General features: G+C 46.1%; 1 protein-coding gene across 5 annotated transcripts in view; it reads left to right on the top strand.

Annotated features, from left to right (window-relative positions):
- Positions 1 to 1,014: 1,014 nt before the first annotated feature.
- Positions 1,015 to 23,697, top strand: part of LOC117404581 (lysine-specific demethylase 6B) — a 78,265-nt gene continuing 55,582 nt past the window's right edge. For 2 of the 5 annotated variants that reach the window (XM_059015505.1, XM_059015506.1), the window contains exons 1-3: positions 1,016 to 1,646; positions 4,151 to 4,269; positions 5,314 to 5,416. The gene's annotated coding sequence lies outside the window, so the exon portion shown is untranslated. Of the gene's footprint in view, positions 1,647 to 4,150; positions 4,270 to 5,313; positions 5,417 to 12,049; positions 12,330 to 23,697 lie in introns of those variants that run through there. The other 3 variants (XM_059015507.1, XM_059015508.1, XM_059015509.1) reach the window with 2 other exon arrangements.

Consider the following 23,697-nt stretch of genomic DNA (forward strand, 5'->3'; position numbering starts at 1 on the left):
GTCTGGTAAAGCATAGGGAAGCATTGTAAAGCACAGAGAGGTCTGGTAAAGCATAGGGAAGCATTGTAAAGCACAGAGAGGTCTGTTAAAGCATAGGGAAGCATTGTAAAGCACAGAGAGGCTTGGTAAAGCATAGGGAAGCATTGTAAAGCACAGAGAGGTCTGGTAAAGCATAGGGAAGCATTGTAAAGCACAGAGAGGTCTGGTAAAGCATAGGGAAGCATTGTAAAGTACAGAGAGGTCTGGTAAAGCATAGGGAAGCATTGTAAAGCACAGAGAGGTCTGGTAAAGCATAGGGAAGCATTGTAAAGCACAGAGAGGTCTGGTAAAGCATAGGGAAGCATTGTAAAGCACAGAGAGGTCTGTTAAAGCATAGGGAAGCATTGTAAAGCACAGAGAGGCTTGGTAAAGCATAGGGAAGCATTGTAAAGCACAGAGAGGTCTGGTAAAGCATAGGGAAGCATTGTAAAGCACAGAGAGGTGTGGTAAAGCATAGGGAAGCATTGTAAAGCACAGAGAGGTCTGCTAAAGCATAGGGAAGCATTGTAAAGCACAGAGAGGTCTGGTAAAGCATAGGGAAGCATTGTAAAGCACAGAGAGGTGTGGTAAAGCATAGGGAAGCATTGTAAAGCACAGAGAGGTCTGGTAAAGCATAGGGAAGCATTGTAAAGCACAGAGAGGTCTGGTAAAGCATAGGGAAGCATTGTAAAGCACAGAGAGGTCTGTTAAAGCATAGGGAAGCATTGTAAAGCACAGAGAGGTCTGGTAAAGCATAGGGAATCACTGTAAAGAACAGTGAGGTATGGTAAAACACACTCTTATTATGAAACACGGCAACGCAGGGTAAACTGTGGTACGTGCATAGTGTAAACACGGGGAGGGAAGGCACAGGAAAACAGCAAAAATACAAACTTGTATAGGAGAAAAGAAGAGTCTGTTCATTTAAATTCGTCCAACTTAGCGGGAGAGATTCGCTCGCTCTCCCTCTCTGACTCACCGCATCAGAAGAGGAGGGGGCGGGGCCGTTCTGAGCAGCAAAACCCACCGTGACAATAGAACTGAAGCGAGTGAGAGACTGAGAGGGAGGGAGGGAGCGTGTAGCTGTGTGTGTGTCACTGCTGTAGCGGAGGAATAAAAACTGCGCAATTTCAAATCAGGACCGCTTCTGTTTTCTTCCTTGAGAGAGAAAAAACAAACTACCTATCTGCAAACCGGGAGAGGTGCTTCCGTCGTGTTTGCTACAAATATAAGGACGTTCTGATGTCCGTGGGATGCAGTTATACTAAACGTGAACAATATAACTGTTAGAAAAAAAAAATGCGAAATGTCTCCTTTTTTTTTGGCGAGACAGTGTCGTTGTTGTTGTTATTGCTGTTGCACGTTTGCAGTGAAGTTGTGTTGCCCGCAGAAGTGGATTGCGCGCAAAAGGGCATAATGTTAAAGAAAATGGTTCGATTCGTTGGCTGCGGATCGTCTTACATAATTTGGTTGCAATTTCGGGCTGCGTGGCTGAATGACTGTCAATCAGCAGAATACAACTGGAGTCCGCATTGTTATTTTAAAGCTGCAGGGAAAATATACGGATATATTTATATTTACATCAATATACTGTGCGGCGTAACAACATATCGCCACCCACAAACAAGGTAAGCGTGCCAGAAAATAATATCATAGGACTTTATAGTTCACAACTTTTAACTGTAACGTGACGCACTTTTTTTTCCGCTTCTCTATTAAAATCCATAATGTGTGTGCATATGTGTATTTATTTATATATGTGTGTATATATTGTATATTGTGTTCGTATATATCTAGAAAACGTTGCATGGATTTATTTTATTTTCAAAATAATAATGAAATACAGTAGTTATGCAGTGTAGTTATTTTAAGCAATTCTGTTCATTTAACAATTCAAAGCATTTGGGGGTCGTTTAATAATATTGTGCGCGACACACTTCTGCAGCAAGATGGGTAGCCCTGCTTCTGAACTTAGCAAAGATACAAGAGCTGTTGTGTGTTTGCGTCTCGCTGTTCACTTTGAATGACGAGGCGTTGTAATGGGAGTAGTTTTACGTGAACTGCAGCGTTTTTGATTTGGAGTCTTTCATAATATTGCAAAAATGTTGCGTGGCACAAGCACACTTTTTTTTCATATGTAAAACGTGCATACGCGTGTGTGTGTGTGTGTGTGTGTGTGTGTGTGTGTAATATCACAATGTTTTTTTATTCCAGAGTTGCTCATCTGGGCCTAGGAAATAAGGAGGAGTGTCGCATTTTCGTTCTGAAATGTCATGTGGTTACATTGTGGCGCGCGCGCGGGTGTAGTTTTTTTTTTTTTTTTTTTTTTTTTCAGGAAGAACATTTTGAATTTTTTTTTTTTCTTTAGATTTTTTTTTTTTTCGGTTACCTCCTACTTTCTTTTAGGCGTGTACCCGCAATGACCGCCAGAGGTCGCCCGAACTCCATTTTATAGTACACAGCACTGTACTCTGATGCACAGAGAGGTCTGGTAAAGCATAGGGAAGCATTGTAAAGCACAGAGAGGTCTGGTAAAGCATAGGGAAGCATTGTAAAGCACAGAGAGGTCTGGTAAAGCATAGGGAAGCATTGTAAAGCACAGAGAGGTCTGGTAAAGCATAGGGAAGCATTGTAAAGCACAGAGAGGTGTGGTAAAGCATAGGGAAGCATTGTAAAGCACAGAGAGGTGTGGTAAAGCATAGGGAAGCATTGTAAAGCACAGAGAGGTGTGGTAAAGCATAGGGAAGCATTGTAAAGCATAGAGAGGTCTGGTAAAGCATAGGGAAGCATTGTAAAGCACAGAGAGGTGTGGTAAAGCATAGGGAAGCATTGTAAAGCACAGAGAGGTAAAGCATATTTTTAAAAAATGGTAAACTAACCCTTATAAAAGCTTCCCATAGTAAAAACACAGTAAAGTCTAGTAAAGCACAGTGAAAGCATGGTAAAGCATATAAACATTAATTGAAAACATTTTTTAAAAATGTGAAACTAGGGTAAACTACGGTAAATTTTTATAAGGGACCTGAGTGCTTCTCAGCATTCCCATTGCATTAAAGTTTAGAACACACCTGGGTCTAACAAAAAGAAAGTGTGCCAGAAAAACATGATGTTCTAATAACGTACAGCATGAACGTGCAGTACCGTTAATAATCCGCAAGAGGGCGCCAGATGCATAGAAAAGGGCCCCCAGAGCTTTGTAAAGACGTCATCGAACGTCACTTTGCTGCAGAAAATACTAGATCTCTGTATGCTAACACGCCTGTGTCTGAAAACAAACACTGGAGGGGCTTCTAGGCTTTTGATGCCATGGCAACCACACTCACTTATTTCTATTGAAATCTATTAACGCGTTTGCGATGTCATTGACTACATAGCTAATGATGTAGCGATCTAGCTAGTCCTGTCTGTTTAAACCTGCAGGCGTCTGTGCATCCATTTATTTTCCTTTATTCTGCTGTATTGTAAATTATGCCATTTAATTCTGTTAAAACAAACCACACATTGGAGGTAATTCGAGTTAGGTTCATTTTTTTGTAAAGTGTTGAACTGTTACTTAATTATGTTGAAAGCAGAAAGCATGTTCAGAGCTGTGTTTTTCCTTTGTTTGATTATGAACAAAACAGCCCGATTTGGACTAGAATGCCACCCTCTAACCTTTCACTTCATTTTACAGTTTCAATTTCAGTTACGCTGGGTATTTTTTTGCGTGTCAAACTGTAGTAGATGTGTAGCTACAGCTAAATCTACCCAAGTATAGTTTGCAATCTAGTCTTGCTCTTATTTATCAAGTGCTTTGGAGAAGGTTCTGGGTTGGCCCGGTCAGCATTTAGCTACAGCGCCCCCTTATGGCATGGAATAGTCAGGACAAGAGTATCCGGGATATGAGATTCCAAGAATTATGGAATTGTGAATGTTTCTGATCCCAGGTTGAACGTATGATGTCTTTTAGAGTGACGTTGTTGTTTTTTAGGGATGTGAAATTACTGCTGTCCTGTTTCTGGTCATCTTGTATAAATTCTACACGCGTCCATTTTCAAAAGCGAAAAAAAAAAGCTTCTTAAGACGTTACCTCCTTTAGCTGTGGATTCACACTGAAATCAGTTTTAATAAGCCCTTTTTTCCGTTTTGGCAGAGAATGGAGCAGGATCCCACGGAGCAGCCAATCGGAGGGGAGAGGAGGCTTGTATCCGGGCGGATTTGCTTCAGAGCACGAGGGAGGATTCGTGGAGTTCAGTGGGCGTGTCACTGCAGGTGGGCGGGGCCTCCGACACGGGTTTCAAGACTCCAGCCTGATCATTTACACTGTCCTCGGCCGCTCTGTCACATTACGATCAGCACAAGCGAGCCATCAGCAGTTTAAATACAGTATATACATGTCAGTGGTGCTCAATCACTGAGCACAGTACATCAGAACAAGTCCTGGTGGGTAAGCAGCTTGTTATACGATCACGGTCATGTTTACTCAAGGCTGCAGAATCCTATTGTACTACAGTATACTTGAGAAGCGATCGTCTCGTGAGGGTGCCTCTTTTAACGACTTCATACCAGGAGGTTCAAATCCCGGCTGAGCCTCCGACTCCCTGTGTGTGACCCTGAGCAAGTCACTGAACCTCCTTGTGCTCCGTCCTTCGGATGAGACGTAAAACAAACGAGCTCCTATTGGAAGTGACTCTGCAGCAGCAGCAGCAGCAGTTGTTGATGATGCAGAGTTCACCCCCCTCGCCTCTGTAAGTCGCTTTGGATAAAAGCGTCTGCTAAATGACTAAATTTATAATAACAGTATATACAATACTGTTCAAAAGTTTTGCAACAGCTGATTTACAGCAAGACTAGGGCCCATGTTTCCTCACTCAGACCCCTTACTTAAATACCCTGGCATCTCTGAATAGAGAAATCCTCTCCTCTTTAAACATATGTTCAGTATTTTAATGAACAGTTCATCTCAGAAGTAGCCTGGTCCCTCGAAATGCTCTCCTGTTTCTAGGAGGGCAGCACCGCTGTGGACTGGGAGTTTGTTGCTGGATAACTTCACTCGGACGCCACGATCATTAAATCTCTTGATAGCCCTGAATAGACAACAGTCTCCTCTTTAGAAATATGCCAAGGATTTTAATGAGCGGGTCTGTCCTGCAAGTGCAGTGGCACCCCAAATATGATCCACTTACTACCCTTGTATAACCAGACAGTCATGTGATTCAGCCATCAGAAATGTCTTGGCATCAGATTTTAGCTTCTTATTTCAAATGTATTTAGATGGCCATTTCAATTGCCTCCTCTCTCTCCTCTGTCCTGCAGAACAGGATGCTGGTTGGAGGGGGCGGGTCTTGGACCTCCCTGCAAAGGATCCTGGGTAGATCTCCCAGAATTCAATGCAGAAGATTTCCCAAGAGCTGTCAAGGTGAGTCCTGGGTTTAATTCTCATGATCAGGAACAATGCCTGACCCATTTTCAAATGGCTCCAATACTGTAAAACAGGGCCGGCATTTTGTATCGCTATGAACATGTTTGCAGTTCTGGCTTTTGTCCACAAGGTGGGGATAGCGAGCTGATGTTCGCTGCACGGATCCTGGGTGTAAAACATCAGTAAATGGAAGCAGGTTTTTTTTTTTTTGTGGTTATTAACGTAATGTGATCATTATTCGATTTATTTTTTTAAAAATTAGCATTCACAGTGTTTATTAACTACACGTAGTCTAATTCTTGAAGATTTCGTATTAAAATAAACTGATTTAAGGTTATTTGCGTAGATGGTGGCGTTTTTAAACCCAGAGAGAGAAGCAGTTCTGTAAAGTGTAAATGCTTCATTTTGCGGATGTCTCGCTGTGTGTGTATTTAAAGCAGCTGATGCTTGCACTGTGCCTATACTGATGACAAACTGAATGGAGTAATAATGCTAATTGTGCAGCATGTACAGCTCTAGATAAGTGTTGCACCACCCTCTATAGAGAACGAACTGATTCAGCTTCATAAAGTGGAATGCAACCTGCTGGATAATGTTACCTTGTCAACATATTGAATCACACACCGCTTTGGAGTTTCAAAAATGGAATAATGTGACATTTTGAACTCTAACATGAAATGCTACTGTACTACTATTATGGCTTCCGGTAGAGTTTTGCGAGATCATTTTGTAGTTTCTTTGATTGCATGATGTTAAATAAAAGATCTAAATTATATTCATATATACAGCGTGTGTGTGTGTGTATATAGATATATATATATATATATATATATCTATATATATATATCTGTCTATCTCAACACTAAAATTTTAGGTGGCCCCAACTGTTCACGGTGGATTTAAACAAAATTTGACTGAACTGAAAAGACTATTAATTGCAAACATATCATGAAATAAATTAATGGATCCGGTAAAAGGAAAAAAAAACAATATAATTTGATACCCATAAAAAAATAATCATAAATTTCAGTCCAGTTCACAATACCAGTGATAAAAAACCAACACCATAAAGCAGTAATCAGTGTAGATTGACCTTCAGACGCAGGACGCTGCTCAGGTAATGAGCTGCTCTCTGATCTTATGGTATTTGAGAGCTGAAAAGAAATACACCCCTACACAGAGATGCAGCTGCAGTACAAGGACAATGGCACTTGAGCTTGTGAGATACAGAGGACTGTAACCCGCTGTGTGATCAGAGGATGTGTGATAATGAGATACAGAGGAGCCCCCCTCCCCTCCACAGAGCGATCGCTGTGTCTTTGAAGAACAAACAGAGACTGTGCTGCTGCTGCAATCCTGTCCACCCCCAGAGAGAGGAGGAGAGACACTCCACACTGAAGAGACAGGCTGTGCCTCTCGGGATGCACGCGCACACACACACACACAGAGACACACACACAGACACTGCACGCTGAAGAGACAGGCTGTGCCTCTCAGGATGCAGACAGACACACACACACTCACACACACACACACAGAGACACACTCACACACACACAGAGTCTGAGAGACACTCCATACTGAAGAGACAGACTGTGCCTCTCGGGATGCACACGCACACACGCATGCACACACACAGACATAGAGACATGCACACACAGAGATACACACACACACACACACACACAGTCTCAGAGACACTCCACAGTGAGGAGACACGCTGTACCACTTGGGATTCACACACAGAGACACAGAGACGTGCACACACAGACACACACACACAGCGAGAGACACACGCTGATGCTGAGAGACTCTTCACACTGAAGAGACCTGCTGTGCTTCTGGTTTGACACACACACACAGAGACACATACAGACACAGACACCCAGACAGAGACACTAAAATAGAGACATGCACGCACGCTCTCACACACACACACACACACACAGAGGAAATTCTATGTGTGAGTTTGTATCCCTGCTCCAGATGTGTACAGATGTCAGCCCCTTTCTGCTTCGTTTCCGCTCTGACCTCCTCACATCCTCAACTTCCGAGAGGGGGGGGGGGGGGGGGGGGGGGGGGTCTAAATTTAGAAGTGCTTCTCCTCCAGGACGGATCGAGTTTCCTTTGACCTACAGGGCAGGAAGTGGCGGTTGCTGCTTTCAAGCACACAGCTTGCCCCCGGGCCCGTGCTGAGTATCTCAGTATAGGACAGGGTTCCGTTACAAGCTGTTTTTTTTTACCGCTGCAGCTGCGATGGAACCCTGGCTGTTTCATATCGCTGCTTGTTTTCATTCATTCCCATATTGTAGAGTATAAATGCGCAGAATTATCCCACCACCAACAAACCCCGTGGTTAGAAACTCACAGCAGCCCTGCTGCTGCTGCACCCAGTCCTGGGGTTAGATCATTTCAATAACAGGCTTCATTGAGGAGAGCTCTAAACCCCAGGACTGGGTGCAGCAGCAGCAGCAGCAGCAGGGCTAGTGTGAGTTTGTAACCCTGCTCAAACTCCTGGCTCCTGATCATTTCAATATTAATAATAATAACAGACTTCATTGAGGGGAGCTCTGAACCCCAGGACTGGGTGCAGCAGCAGCAGCAGCAGGGCTAGTGTGAGTTTGTAACCCTGCTCAAACTCCTGGCTCCTGATCATTTCAATATTAATAATAATAACAGACTTCATTGAGGGGAGCTCTGAACCCCAGGACTGGGTGCAGCAGCAACAGCAGCAGGGCTAGTGTGAGTTTGTAACCCTGCTCAAACTCCTGGCTCCTGATCATTTCAAAGGGAGCTCTGAAAAGGGCCAGTGTGAGCTTCAAGCCTGCCACATGATTGCAAAGGTGTGTGAATCTCGCTGAGGGAGGGAGGGGGCTGTCCTAGGGTGAGGTCACACAGGAAGCAGTGGGTGACAGGGCAGGGAAGCTGTCAATCACTCTCTCACACACGCCTCTGCACTGACCACATCAAAGGGAGTGTGCTGTGAGTGGGGGGGCATTACATCACTCATTACATCACACCTATTTGGGGGGGGGGGGGGGGGGCGGATACACGTGTCTCTTAGACGTTAACTGAGGGATTTGTGTTATATGCTTATAAAAGTGTCCCCTAGTAACAGCACAGCAAAGTGTAATGCAACACAGTGAAAGCATAGGGAAGCATTGTAAAGCACAGAGAGGTCTGGTAAAGCATAGGGAAGCATTGTAAAGCACAGAGAGGTCTGGTAAAGCATAGGGAAGCATTGTAAAGCACAGAGAGGCATGGTAAAGCATAGGGAAGCATTGTAAAGCACAGAGAGGTGTGGTAAAGCATAGGGAAGCATTGTAAAGCACAGAGAGGTGTGGTAAAGCATAGGGAAGCATTGTAAAGCACAGAGAGGTCTGGTAAAGCATAGGGAAGCATTGTAAAGCACAGAGAGGTCTGGTAAAGCATAGGGAAGCATTGTAAAGCACAGAGAGGTCTGGTAAAGCATAGGGAAGCATTGTAAAGCACAGAGAGGTGTGGTAAAGCATAGGGAAGCATTGTAAAGCACAGAGAGGTGTGGTAAAGCATAGGGAAGCATTGAAGCACCCTGAAGAGGGCTGCATCCTCCCTTTTATATATCTGGAACCCTCCTCTGTAAACCCAGTGACCTGAAACTACACCCCCAACCCCCGGTTTTGCGCTCTGAAGAGGTCCTCTTTGCTGTAAAGAGAGGCCAGTTAAGGGGGAGGGAGGAGGAAAGGGGGGAGGGGGGGGGGCTAATTTAATGTGTAAAGTCAACTGCTGCTTGCTTCCTGTTTTCCCACCCCCACCCCCTAAAGAAAACACAGACACACCCTCCGACACAATGAAGACATCAGATTGATTAGCAGATGATTATCTCAACCCCTTTAGATTTGATATCCTGTCCTGCAACTAATTACTTCAGTACAAAGCACTGCTGTTGTACAGTGTTGGTGATTTGGAGGTAGGGGGTGGAGGTTGGCATTAAGAAAGAAAGGTTTTTTTTTTTATCAGAGGAAAGCAAAGAGCAAACTGGGGGTGAGGGAGGGAGGGAGAGAGCAGTCCAGTCTCCATGCCTCAAGCCTGCCCTGGGCTGAGAGAGAGAGGGGACAGAATCGGGGGGGGGGACAGAATCGGGGGGAGAGAGAGAGAGGGGACAGAATTGGGGGAGAGAGAGGGGACTCTGCCCTCCTCTCGTTTGTAAACTTTCTTGTGTCCTCTAAGTACAGAGGTCGTCTTTAATTCAAATACAGTCAGTGTACAGAAAACTAACATTTAAAAAAAAAAAGATTCGGAAACAATATCTTAGTGGCGAAGTAATTTAATGAATTGCCCTAAGTGCGCTTCTTTGAAGATCCTAACCCTATTGTTAACGTGTGTGTGTGTCAGTGTCTGTGTGTGTGTTTGTCTGCGTGTATGTCAGTGTATGTATGTGTGTGTGTCTGTCTGTCTGTCTGTGTGTGTGTGTGTGTGTTCGTCAGTCCATAAATAAGAACTGATTTAAATCTTAAACTCGGTATTGGAATTCTCTCTGCTGTCTTTCAGCACCGAAGCCCTCCTTTCGTTGTCATTATTAAATTGGCTGTTAAGTTTAGACAGCTTTCACATTGCATATTGTAACGTAAAGCAGGTTCTGTCTCCTCTCCCCGTATATCTGCAGAAACACTGATGCACTTGTAATGAAATGTGGCGCCAGTCGGACCCTGGGCTTGTTATCGTGGTCTCTGTCTGTCTGTCCATCCTTCCATCTGTGTAATTTTTTGATAGCATAAATCTGGATCAGGTTGTACTTCGATATTTCGTTGCCTCTTCTAATTCGACACCTTTCTGTACACTCTGTTGGAGTGATAGGAGTTGCTCATGCAGCTGTAAGGGAGGCTCAGTGTATTTAAACATCAAGCTCCAGGTCATTTTAAATAACACATGGAAGGCAGTTAAATAAGGATCCAGTAACGCAGAACTCAAAACAAGAACTCTAGCCAGTGCAACTGTTTCACCAGGCTTCAGAGCGAAACAGGCATGAAATCCTGGCTGATCGTCTCTGCTTTGTCCTTTTCTGATCTTTTAAACAAAGCGTTATCGCTTTAAGAGAGGCGCTTTAAACACAGCAGCATCCAGTCCTATCTTTCCAGGGGGCCCCCCAATAACACTGAAACCAAAGCCTGGAGCAGAGCAGTGTTCTGTTACCATGGTGAAAACAGAATCCAGGAGCAGAACGCCCTCCCCATTGGCCCGGGCAACCACAGGATTGTGATGTCAGCTGCCGGGCTGGCCAATGGGGGCGGCTGTGTGTTTGGCTGTTGCTAAGGGGAGCGCTGGCAGTAGTCAGCTGTTCTGTGTGTGTGTGTGTGTGTCCTGTCTTTTAAAGAGGTGAGCAGTTTGGCATGTTGAGACCTCCTGAATATTTCATGCTGCTTTTGTGTATCCTTGATTTTGTCTTTGCAAGGAAGGAGAGAGGGGATTTAACAAGGTTGAAAAAAACCCCACAAAACGCTGTGGATTGCTGTGGTATGTGGATACAGTCATGCTCCCAACACAATGCAGTCCGTGCATCTATTTATTTCTGATGAACAAAATCTAAATAACTGTTTACAGTTTCTAACGCGGGGTTAGAAACTCACACTAGCCCTGCTGCTGCTGCTGCTGCACCCAGTCCTGGGGTTCAGAGCTCCCCTCAATGAAGTCTGTTATTATTATTAATATTGAAATGATCAGGAGCCAGGAGTTTGAGCAGGGTTACAAACTCACACTAGCCCTGCTGCTGCTGCACCCAGTCCTGGGGTTCAGAGCTCCCCTCAATGAAGTCTGTTATTATTATTAATATTGAAATGATCAGGAGCCAGGAGTTTGAGCAGGGTTACAAACTCACACTAGCCCTGCTGCTGCTGCTGCTGCTGCACCCAGTCCTGGGGTTCAGAGCTCATGAAGTCTGTTATTATTATTAATATTGAAATGATCAGGAGCCAGGAGTTTGAGCAGGGTTACAGACTCACACTAGCCCTGCTGCTGCTGCACCCAGTCCTGGGGTTCAGAGCTCATGAAGTCTGTTATTATTAACTATGCATTGTGTGACCACGGTGCAAAATGAACGTGGTGAACGTGCTCAGTTTTCATGCGAACGAGGAATCCTGTGAAGCAGTAGCTATATTCCGGATCATATTGGAACACAGTATGCAGAATCCATCTTCCATAGCCTTGCATGCAGCTGGATGGAAGTGTGTGTGCAGCAGTGCCTGCTCAGGAATGCAGCCATTCCTGATGACCTTAGAATTCAGAGTTCGGCTACTTGAGTCTGATCCAGCCATCCGTACACAGCTAGCTTTCCCTTTCTCTCTTCCCCCCCCCCCCCCCCTCTCTCTCTCTCTCTCTCTCGCTCTGTCGTTCACTCTCCTCCCCCAAGTATTCGGTCCTTTTTATACCAGCGTTACTGTTTTATAAAAACAGAGTGTGCTAGCCTCAATATTATTAATAATAATAATAATAATAATAATAATAATAATAATAATAATAATAATAGTCTGACTATGTCAATGTCGGAATAAATGTGGATGCAGCGTTCCAGGAGGAAAAAAAAAAAAAAAAAAAGATTTGTGATTTTAGGGATTTTTTATAAATAGCTCCCGGTTTGGAAGGGGCTCGTGTTTTTTTTTTTTTTTTTCCTCTCAGAAGCTCAGACTGACACTGGCTTAACGGAGACCTGAATGGACACGGAGGCGGCAGTCAGTCTCTCTTGGAGGAGCCCGGGTTCGGTTCAGGAGCACGGTGGCTGTTCTCCGTATCTCCAGCCTCTTTGCTTGGCCCCTCGCCTGCTTTCTTTCTGCTCGGTTTCTATTGTGAGGGTGCGGTAGCTAGGGTGGCGAGAGAGAGAGAGAGAGAGAAAGAAAGAGAGAGAGAGAGAGAGAGAAGGAATTACAGCTCTGAGGCGGTGAGTGGTTTTTTTTTCTTATTATTTTGAGTATCATGTGACATTCATGTGAATGAATTAATACATGAGTGAGGGGGGGGGCATTTCTCTCTCGTGTACAGTTATCTGAGGCAGTAGATATTCTGAAGGCAAAAATAATTCAGTCTAGAACTGATCTATCTGTCTGTCCTCCTGTCGACCTACATATTAAACATCTATCCCTATTAGATGCCTGCAGATGCATCTATACATCCAGCTGCAGAAGGACTTGTAGTCCGAGACGTCCCGATTTTTAGAATTGATTCTTTATCAATTATTCACATTTTTGTGGACCTGCATTACGTTTGGTACACAGCATTTTTCCTTCCTCAGATTTTACATACATACGGCATTATGCAAGATTATGCATTTTTGTATTATACTTTGATACAAAGCTTGTCCTGCTTTTGTCTGTCTGTCTATCTATCTATCTGTCGTATTTATATAGCAACTTTTCAAAAGTTCCAAATAACAAATCCCAAACTTTTCTTTTGTTGTCACTGTGGTAAAGCCTGTAGTTTTATCAAATTGTTATTACTATTTATTAATTTATTTATTTGGCAGACGCCTTTATCCCAGGTGACTCGCGCAGGTGTTACAGGGCAGCGCAGGGTTACAATGCAAGCTTCATATTGAAACACAGCGTAGTTAATAAGTGCAAATAATCCTCCTAAAATACAATATGAAGTAGGATGCAGCAAGTTAGGATTGCAATCTACAGTGACAGATTAGCAGTGCAGTAGTGCAAGGATAGCGCCTCAGCTGAGGATCCAGTGACGTGGTGCTGAGGTCAGGCAAGCCTTCGTTATTGTAAGGGAAGATGGGCTGGCATTTCCCGTGGCTGCATCTCCAGAACAGCGTGGCACTGTTTACGGAAGTGCCACGGCTCCTGGCATTGTTCTGTTTTACAACCAGGACTTTTGTCACCGGGAGCTGGTTGAGATACAGACTTCATATTTACCGGGGCACGCACAGACTTCATGTGACGGTACATGCTCTTATTTTGAAATCGTTCTTCTCTGTTTATTTTACTGACTACTTGCTCTTAATGGAATGCAATCTTATAAGCACATTTTTTTAACTGCTCTTAGTCGAAATGTTATTATTTACTGTGTGTTTTTTTTTTCTCTCATTTTGAATTTGCTCTTACTACTGATTTTATTGTGATTTATAGCTTCTCTTGTCTGTAGTGATATTCTGTATTGTGATATTTTGTAACAACTGTAAGTCGTCCTGGATAAGGGCGTCTGCTAAGAAATAAATAATAATAATAATAATAATTAATGAATAATATTCATTAATAAATAATAATATTGTAGGGGGTGTGGGTTTTCAAAGACTGAGTTTTTTTGCTGTTTACTGGGATCCTTCAAGAAGCTGCTTGATGAGATTCTGGGATCAATAAGCTACTAACAACCAAACGAGCAAGATGGGCTGAATGGGGCCTCCTCTCATTTGTGTTCTCTTAAGTATAGAGGTCGTCTTTTAAGATGCGTGCTGTGTCAGGTAATTTATTCAAAGACTCCTGTTGCATAGCAGTGTGATCCATTCCAGGTTTTACTACGAGCTTGATTAGCCACAGTGTGTATAGCTAACAAGCTCAGGTGTGTCTGATTAGACTCCTGCACTGGGAGTTTTGAATACAGACAGGAAAGCGTGTTTTATTGTACATGGTATGTTAATAGAGTGTTGCGATCATTTTTTTTTTTTGGTTAGTTTTAGTTTCTTAGTTAGTACGGTTCATCATTTGCAAACTGTCCGAGAATCCGGCAGAAATGAACCTCCGATTGCCATGCAAATATTAAGATGTTCCCTGGATTTTAATTGTGATGCTGAGAATAGCAACTGGGACAAACATAGTGGGTGTTGTGCTGTTCGTTTTGAAGAGATGCACACCGTTCTCACGGTTTCTGCGATTTGATTGGGAACTGTGCCGTCCGTCAGATACAATCACACGGGTTGTGTGACTAAGCGTGTCTGGGACCTGTCTCGCCCCTTCTTGGAAGTCACTCCTCTCCCCTCTCACCCTGGAGATCCTAACAAGGTGAGAATGGAGTGGTCCATTTATAGCCCCGGACGAGCTCGCTGTTCTATTCAGAGCGCTGCCCCCCCCCCCCCCCCCCAGGTTTAACATGTTAAACAGGCCAGCACTGCTGTAGAAGGAAGCACGGAACTCAAATGAGCTTTATTAATGGGGTCAGGTGCACAGGGCCAGCGACATGGAATTCAACCTGGGACTGTAAATTTATAATGAGGGAGAGAGAGCTTCTGCAATGATCATGGCACACTTACCAGCCAGTTCTAAAGAAGGTTATTAGCAATTGTCATCCAACTGAATAAGCTGTGCTCTCGAGATTATGTAAAGTGTGTCAGACACACAGACTTTCAGACAGACACACACGTTGCCTGTACAGAGTCGTGCTAATACCGAATAGTTAGACTAGTGCTGAATCTTTTTGAGATGTGTCGATGCACTGTGATCCTGTATTTACACAGACTCGAGACAGAGGGAAGGAGACACGTCTTCACACAGAGAGCGGTGAGGCGGGGGGTGTGGAACGGGTTACCCAGCGTTACCTAGTCAAGCTGTCCAGGCAGAAGCACTGGGATCCTTCAAGACCCGACCTGACACAAGTCCTGAGCTCAATCGGCTCCTTCTTCTGTCTGATCGGGCAGTGCATTGTGGGACCCTGGCTCCATTGTGGAGTCTCGTATCTCCCATATCGAGTGACTATTCAGAGCGGCTCTGTGTAGAGAGCTGTCTGCTGGGATAGGGTTACTGGTCTCTGATCCAGAGACTGTGTCAAGGACAGACACAGAGAGAGAGAGAGACAGAACCCTGCTGTCTGATGGATTTCATTAACCCGTTACCTACCACTGCTTGATGTGATATCACGGGAAATAAGCTGACATTGTCTATACAGCTCTGGCCAAAGGTTTTGCATCAACCGCTATATAGAAAGAACTGATTCTGCTTCATAAAGTCGAATGAAAGCTGCTGAATCAGGTTACGTTAACATATTGAATCGCACACCGCTTTGTAGTTTTCCGTATACTTCACGAAGCAACGGGACAAAAAAAAAAGAAATGTGACATTTCGAAATCTAACCTGAATGTTACTGTACGACTATCACGGCTTGTCATAGGCGATATTGTTCTGTAGTTTCTGCGTGATGTTAAATAAGAGAGCTAACTTCTGTTCGTGTGTATAAAGGAAGAAAGTCAGACAGACAGATGGAGGACAGGAAAGAAAGAAAGAAACGTCAGAAAGAGAGAGAGCGAGAGAAAGGAAATTCGAAGCACCTGTGTGACGGTTTGAACCTGCCCGTTGGCATCCACGCCTCTCTAACCACGCGTGTGACCCGAAAGCCACCTGCCACCGTGACAAGGGTGCACGACCCCTGGGGACCCCCCCCCCCCCCGCGTACCCAGCTACACACTACAGCTAACACCGAGCACAGTACACCCAGCTGTCTTACAAACAACCAACGAACTTGCTATTCACTTGAGATCGGACATGCTTCGTAGTTTTCACAGTGACTCTTTGCACAGTATTTTGTCACAGTCCCCCTCCCCATGTGGTTATATTATGCATTTACCAGAGATTGCCGTGCTTTGCCAGGTTTTTATTAATGTGCTTTACCATCCTTCTCTTCGCAAACTCGGCACTGTGTGTTCATGCGACCCTCGCTGACCCTGGCTAGGAGAGCCAGTATCCAGACTTCCTGTTCTGACCTCTTCAAGCCGCAGAGCTGTCCGGACCACTTCCTGTCCCCAGCAGTGTCTCCGCTGCCCACTCTGATTCTGGGGAAAGGCTTCTGATTATTTTTTTGTGTTTCATTCTTCAATTTAGAATCGAGATCTCAAAAGCCAACGCTACAGCAGAGGCTTTTACACTCTGTGGACAGCCCTCCCTCTGCTCTGTGCTGGTGGAGCAGAGAAAGAGAAAGGAAGGCTCTTCTACTCTCTGAACAGCCTCCCTCTGCTCTGTGCTGGGGGAGCAGAGAAAGAGAAAGGGAGGCTCTTCTACACTGAACAGCCTCCCTCTGCTCTGTGCTGGGGGAGCAGAGAAAGAGAAAGGGAGGCTCTTCTACACTCTGAACAACCTCCCTCTGCTCTGTGCTGGTGGAGCAGAGAAAGAGAGGCTCTTGTACTCTCTGGACAGCCTCCCACTGTGTCCCAGAGCCCCCCTATAAAATTGGTTTACATTTGATTAAAATGAAGGTGTATATCTATGTAATAAATGAATTTGACTAATCGTTCTCTGTGCTTTATAATAATAATCTGAATTACCTGAAATATTTTATTGGAAAATTTGAATGAAAAGAAACTGTAACGCTCCAAAAAAATAAATTTAAAAAAGCTACCTGCCCTCTCTCTCTGTCTCTCTCCATCTCTGTCTCTCTGTCTCTCCATCTCTGTCTCTCTCTCTCTCTCTCTCTCTCTGTCTCTCCATCTCTGTCTCTCTCTCTCTCTGTCTCTGTCTCTCCATCTCTGTCTCTCTCTGTCTTTTTTGCTCTTGTTTCTCTGCCCCCAAGCAGTCTGCTAAACTCAATCCTATAGCCCTGGTACTGTGGCAGTTCGCACGTTCACAATGGATACCCCCCCTCGGCCAATAGGAGCCCGGCTCGGGCAATACCAGCCAATCACAGCTAGCCTTCAGCCAGTCTCCAAAGAAATCCATTTGCTTGTGTGTGTGTGTTTCTGCCACTTTGACTTTACAGAGACTGGGGTCTGTTCAATATAACTAGGGGTGAAACTGGTCTTTTGTTCCAACCCTGTTCAAAATGATTTAATTGAACTAATTAAACTCCCATTCAGAGCCCTAAAGTAATTAACGTTTTCATTTTACCTGTTAAACCTGGAGTGGAATGTGACCCTCCAGGGCAGTGATTGACTGGGAAGAACGTCAGTTTTATAAAATCGCATCTGAAAAATCTCCGTTATAAAGGATCTGTCAAAAAGCCGGTATGTCTTATTACCTCGTTTTGCAATTCGTTGTGGATCAGGCTTTAGTTTTTCAACCAATTCGGGAATTAAAGGGCACATTTCGATTTGTTCGTTCGGTCGCTAGACTTGAAACGAACACAGCAGACAGTTCAATGAAGCCTTTTTAAAACATTTCTTTCCAAGTGAAATATCTTTAGTTTAAAAAAAAAAAAAAAAAAGACCGGAGGGGATTGCTGTGTTTTTTCGTGCAGAGCGAGGGGGGGGGCGGGGGGGTTAGTAAGAGGAAATGCATGAGTGCCTCTCTCTGGGTCCTCAGACAGCCTCTTCCAAACAAAGGTCTGCAGAACATGTGCAGCCTCCGAAATAAAGCAGTGCCTGTTCTCAGAGTCAGCTCTGCGTTTACACAGCGCTGCCAGGGTCACATGATGCAGTGTGACTGTGTGTGTGTGCGTGTGTGAGACGCTTAACAGACTCACCCAGAAAGAGAAAGCTGTTGCACTCTCTGATCAGCCTCTCTCTGTGCTGCAGAGAAAGAGAAAGGGAGGCTCTTCTACTCTCTGAACAGCCTCCCTCTGCTCTGTGTTGGTGGATCAGAGAAAGAGAAAGGGAGGCTCTTATACTCTCTGAACAGCCTCCCTCTGCTCTGTGTTGGTGGAGCAGAGAAAGAGAAAGGGAGGCTCTTATACTCTCTTAACAGCCTCTCTCTGCTCTGTGCTGGTGGAGCAGAGAAAGGGTGGCTCTTCTACTCTCTGAACAGCCTCCCTCTGCTGTGTGCTGGTGGAGCAGAGAAAGAGAAAGGGTGGCTCTTCTACTCTCGGAACAGCCTCCCTCTGCTCTGTGCTGGTGGAGCAGAGAAAGAGAGGCTCTTCTACTCTCTGAACAGCCTCCCTCTGCTCTGTGCTGGTGGAGCAGAGAAAGAGAAAGGGAGGCTCTTATACTCTCTGAACAGCCTCCCTCTGCTCTGTGCTGGTGGAGCAGAGAAAGAGAAAGGGAGGCTCTTATACTCTCTGAACAGCCTCCCTTTGCTCTGTGCTGGTGGAGCAGAGAAAGAGAGGTTCTTATACTCTCTGAACAGCCTCCCTCTGTGCTGGTGGAGCAGAGGAAGAGAACTGGAGGCTCTTATACTCTCTGAACAGCCTCCCTCTGCTCTGTGCTGGTGGAGCAGAGAAAGGGAAGCTCTTATATTCTCTGAACAGCCTCCCTCTGCTGTGTGCTGGTGGAGCAGAGAAAGAGAGGCTCTTGTACTCTCTGGACAGCCTCCCTCTGCTCTGTGCTGGTGTCTTGTGCTTTCTGCTTGCATGTCGATGCCAGCACTTTCGTGTCTTTGCCAGTACGGTACCTCGCTAGCATTGGGCGCTACCCAGAAATCACGATCGGGTGCCAAAAAAAAACAAAAAACCGTCGGCCACTTTCCCTTTCTCTAAGTGATACCTCCCACCCACCCCCGCCTTTGTAAACGAACCTGCCAGGGCTAAACGCCATTCAAACAGCTGTGATGTAATCCCCGGCAGCGGTATCGTCGTGGCAACCTGCTTTGCAGTTGAAATGGTAGCTGATTGCATTGTCACGGCAACGGGGTATTGTGTAATAAACATCAAAGAGACCAGGGAGAGCGAGAGGCCTAGCTGTACTATCTCCCTTCATTTGATAGCCACGGTTTTAAAGCGTGCTTCATACGTGAATTACTGTTCTCCGGTTTCTAAGACTTCAGGAGATTTAAACAGAGGCACCCCAATTCGACAGGGTTACACACCCGACACTCTTTTTAAAAATGAGTTTCAAACAAGCAGCATGAGTAAGGTGACCATATGGCTCCGCGTTCAGCGGGACAGTGAGACCGCTTAGGCATTTCAACTCGCAACCCAATGCATTCTGGTACGTTTGACCTGTCAACCCAGTGCATTCTGGTACGTTTGTCCTGTCAACCCGATGCATTTTGGTTCGTTTTTACCTGTCTCAGGTACCATTCTTGCCTTTTAAGAGGAGCAGGACTACGCTTACCAGAATGCATTGGGTTTGCGAGGTTGAAAAGCCTGAAACCGTCTCAAACTGTCCCGCAGACCACAGAGCTGTATGGTCGCCTTACTCATGAGGAACATCGCGAAACAACCAGACTGACTGATTCATCCAGACGCAGTGTGTGTTTGTTTCTGTGAATGATCTCAGCATCGCAGGAGGGCTGCCCTGTCTACACTAATCTCGCGATACGTATCGCGATATGCAGGTCGAGATACGATATCTGTCGCGATAGATGAGATGGTCCTGATTGGCTACCGATGGATTATTTTGTTTATAAAAAAAAAAAAAAAATCCCTTTTAACTTTCACCCCTGGTTGATGTGCTGTAAATTTGGAAAGGGAATGCAAATTTGTGTCCTAATTTTTTATTTATTTATTTTTTTTGAATGCCACCTTCAGAGGTAGAAGTAGGCCTCACCGTGAAGCCTGGGGTTTTCCTGAGAGCCACAGCCCCACTGCTCCTGCCCTGGAGTCTGGCAGCGGTCCAGCTCCGACTGCTCCCTTCCTGCCAAGCCTGTGTGCTCCTGGAGGGTTGAGGGACAAAGCTGGAGCACGGCCAGGACTCGTGAGGAAATTCAGCTGTTCAGCCCCTCCTCCCCCTCACCTTCAGCGTGTGCCAGTGCTATTTCTGTCCTGCAACCTAGGAGTTAGACACAAATGAAAACCAGGCATGGAGACTGAACTGCTCCCTCCCTCCCTCCCTCCCTCCCTCCCTCCCTCACCCCCTCTAAGAGAAAGGGGGCTCCCTCCAGTCCAGGGCAGGCTTGAGGCACGGAGACTGAACTGCTCCCTCCCTCCCTCACCCCCTCTAAGAGAAAGGGGGCTCCCTCCAGTCCAGGGCAGGCTTGAGGCACGGAGACTGAACTGCTCCCTCCCTCCCTCACCCCCTCTAAGAGAAAGGAGGCTCCCTCCAGTCCAGGGCAGGCTTGAGGCACGGAGACTGAACTGCTCCCTCCCTCCCTCACCCCCTCTAAGAGAAAGGAGGCTCCCTCCAGTCCAGGGCAGGCTTGAGGCATGAGGACTGAACTGCTCCCTCCCTCCCTCCCGCACCCCCTCTAAGAGAAAGGGGCTCCCTCCAGTCCAGGGCAGGCTTTTTAAAATGTATTTTTTTATTATTTTGCTGTGCGTTAGCCAGAGTTTTCTAGATTTACGACGCTGGCTGATGCATTCTGACTTTATTTCCCTCGTGAAGCTGTTTTGTGATTCTCTCTCAAATCGGATGCACGGCACTGCTAACACAGCATTTGGTAGCAATTTGCAGGGGCTGCTCTGTGCCCACTGTGACCTGGCATGACCCCGCAGCAGAAGGCCTTGTGTTCAACTATGGGCAGCAGTTTTGCAGCATCACCCTCTATAGAGAATGAACTCATTTCGCTTCACAAAGTCGAATGAAACCTGCTGAATAATGTTACGTTAACATATTGAATTACATTCCGCTTGTGGAAAACCACAATGCTTGGTGGTCCAGTGGTTAAAGAAAGGGGCTTGGTACCAGGAGGTTCATGGGTTCAAATCCCAGCTCAGTCACTGACTCCCTGTGTGTGTGTGACCCTGAGCAAGTCACTGAACCTCCTTGTGCTCCGTCCTTCGGATGAGATGTCAAACAAACGCGGTCCTACTTGAAGTGACTGCAGCAGCAGCAGTTGTGATGTGTAGCTCACTCCCTAGTCTCTGTAAGTCGCTTTTCATAAGTAATAATTCCATAATAATAATAATTCAATATGTTAACGTAACATTGTTCAGCAGGCTTCATCCGACTTTACCAAGCAAAACTAGTTCATTCTACAGAGGAATGTTAAACTCTTGGCTGTAGCTGTAGGTTGATAAAGCAGCATGCAAGAGTGGGAGAGAGATTCGCAGTTGTCAGGCGTGATTTGCCGAGCATCGATAACGCAGATGTCCTTATCGCCCAGCTCTGTGATCTGCTGGTCAGCCTGCGTCGAGGGAGATTACAGGCTGGCATATGTTCCAGCAGTGAGGAGCGCACAGAACCAGCGGGCTGGCCCGTCCTTCACAGTCCCTTGGACAGGCTGCCCGGAAATCTAGTTAGCCAAGAGCAGGCGGAGTTAACCCTTCCACTGCCGCGGCTCCAAAACCCCAGTCCACAGTCATCGAAATAGAGTGTGTTTATACACCATGGTCATGACTGTTCGAATCGGCCGATGCGATATTTCTTTCTCTCTCTCTCTCTCTCTCTGTCCTTGTAATCCCACCCCAGCTCTCCTCTCCTGTAAGACTGACCTCCCCGGCTGTCCTGACTGATCTCATTACAGGACCCGCTGCTGCTCTGCTGACTGGTGAAATCAAAATGAATCTGCAGATAATTCCAGAGAGAGAGAGAGAGAGAGAGAGAGAGAGAGAGAGAGATAGAGGGGGAGAGAGATAGAGGGGGAGAGAGATAGAGGGGGAGAGAGATAGAGGGGGAGAGAGATAGAGGGGGAGAGAGATAGAGGGGGAGAGAGAGATAGAGGGGGAGAGAGATAGAGGGGGAGAGAGATAGAGGGGGAGAGAGATAGAGGGGGAGAGAGATAGAGGGGGAGGGAGATAGAGGGGGAGAGAGATAGAGGGGGAGAGAGATAGAGGGGGAGGGAGTGAGAGAGAGAGAGAGAGAGGGAGAGAGATAGAGGGGGAGAGAGATAGAGGGGGAGAGAGATAGAGGGGGAGAGAGATAGAGGGGGAGGGAGATAGAGGGGGAGAGAGATAGAGGGGGAGGGAGATAGAGGGGGAGAGAGATAGAGGGGGAGGGAGATAGAGGGGGAGAGAGATAGAGGGGGAGAGAGATAGAGGGGGAGGGAGATAGAGGGGGAGAGAGATAGAGGGGGAGAGAGATAGAGGGGGAGAGAGATAGAGGGGGAGGGAGATAGAGGGGGAGAGAGATAGAGGGGGAGAGAGATAGAGGGGGAGGGAGATAGAGGGGGAGAGAGATAGAGGGGGAGGGAGATAGAGGGGGAGAGAGATAGAGGGGGAGAGAGATAGAGGGGGAGAGAGATAGAGGGGGAGGGAGATAGAGGGGGAGGGAGATAGAGGGGGAGAGAGATAGAGGGGGAGGGAGTGAGAGAGGGGGAGAGAGATAGAGGGGGAGGGAGTGAGAGAGAGAGATAGAGGGGGAGAGAGATAGAGGGGGAGAGAGAGATAGAGGGGGAGAGAGATAGAGGGGGAGGGAGTGAGAGAGAGAGAGATAGAGGGGGAGAGAGATAGAGGGGGAGAGAGATAGAGGGGGAGAGAGATAGAGGGGGAGAGAGATAGAGGGGGAGGGAGTGAGAGAGAGAGAGATAGAGGGGGAGAGAGATAGAGGGGGAGAGAGATAGAGGGGAGAGAGATAGAGGGGGAGGGAGATAGAGGGGGAGAGAGATAGAGGGGGAGAGAGATAGAGGGGGAGAGAGAGATAGAGAGGGAGGGAGCGAGAGAGAGAGAGGCCATTATTACACAGCCCTACACACGAGACGCGTGCGACACACAAGTAAAACCTGTAGTTTTGATACAAACCAGTCAAACTGCCTGCCTGCAATGCAAAAAAAAAAAAAAAAAAATATATATATATATATATAGGATTGGCATCGATTTTAGCGATTTCCGTCGCGCGGCAGCTTGGGAACTGACCAGTGCAGGCGGTCCAGCAGAAATCATACTTGCTTTTGGGGAAAAAATACCCAGAGCTTTATGACATTGGAAACAGTTCATCATGACGCGAGTGTAGTCAAATAATATCTGTGAGATTCGTTCACGCCCCCTTTAACCGTGACTCTTGCTTTCTGTTCAGTCGTGTGAAACGGAATATCTCCTGTAGTCCCGTGCACCAAGCCCAGGTGACCTGTGTCTCAGTGGAGTCATGCATTCCTTCAGCGCACAGTATAAAACAGCAGCAAGAGGCTCCACACAGCGACAGCGCGTTGATTTGCTGCTGCAGAGCTCCAGGGTTTGTACAGAAGCCGCTGCATGCACACAGCAGAAACACAGCTTTTGTTTTGAAAAGGAGGCTTGGTCCAGAGGTTTAAAGAAAGGGGCTTGATACCAGGAGGTTCAAATCCCGGCTCAGCCACTGACTCCCTGTGTGTGTGTGTGTGACCCTGAGCAAGTCACTGAACCTCCTTGTGCTCCGTCTTTCGGGTGAGATGTCAAACAAACAAGCTCCTATTGGAAGTGACTCTGCAGCAGCAGCAGTTGTTGATTATGCAGAGTTCACCCCCCTGGTCTCTGTAGGTCGCTTTGGATAAAAGCATCTGCTAAATGACTCAATAATAATAATAATAATAATAATAATAATAGTAATAATAATAAATACCTGACTCAATTAAACCATAGTTTATGGTTTGCAAGCGCTGCCAGCCACTTGCTTATTCCGCATGGCTGTGCAGCGCGGTGCTGCGGTTCTGTCTCTACAG

The sequence above is a fragment of the Acipenser ruthenus genome, chromosome 50, assembly GCF_902713425.1.
Source record: "Acipenser ruthenus chromosome 50, fAciRut3.2 maternal haplotype, whole genome shotgun sequence".
Classification (NCBI taxonomy): Eukaryota; Metazoa; Chordata; class Actinopteri; order Acipenseriformes; family Acipenseridae; genus Acipenser; species Acipenser ruthenus.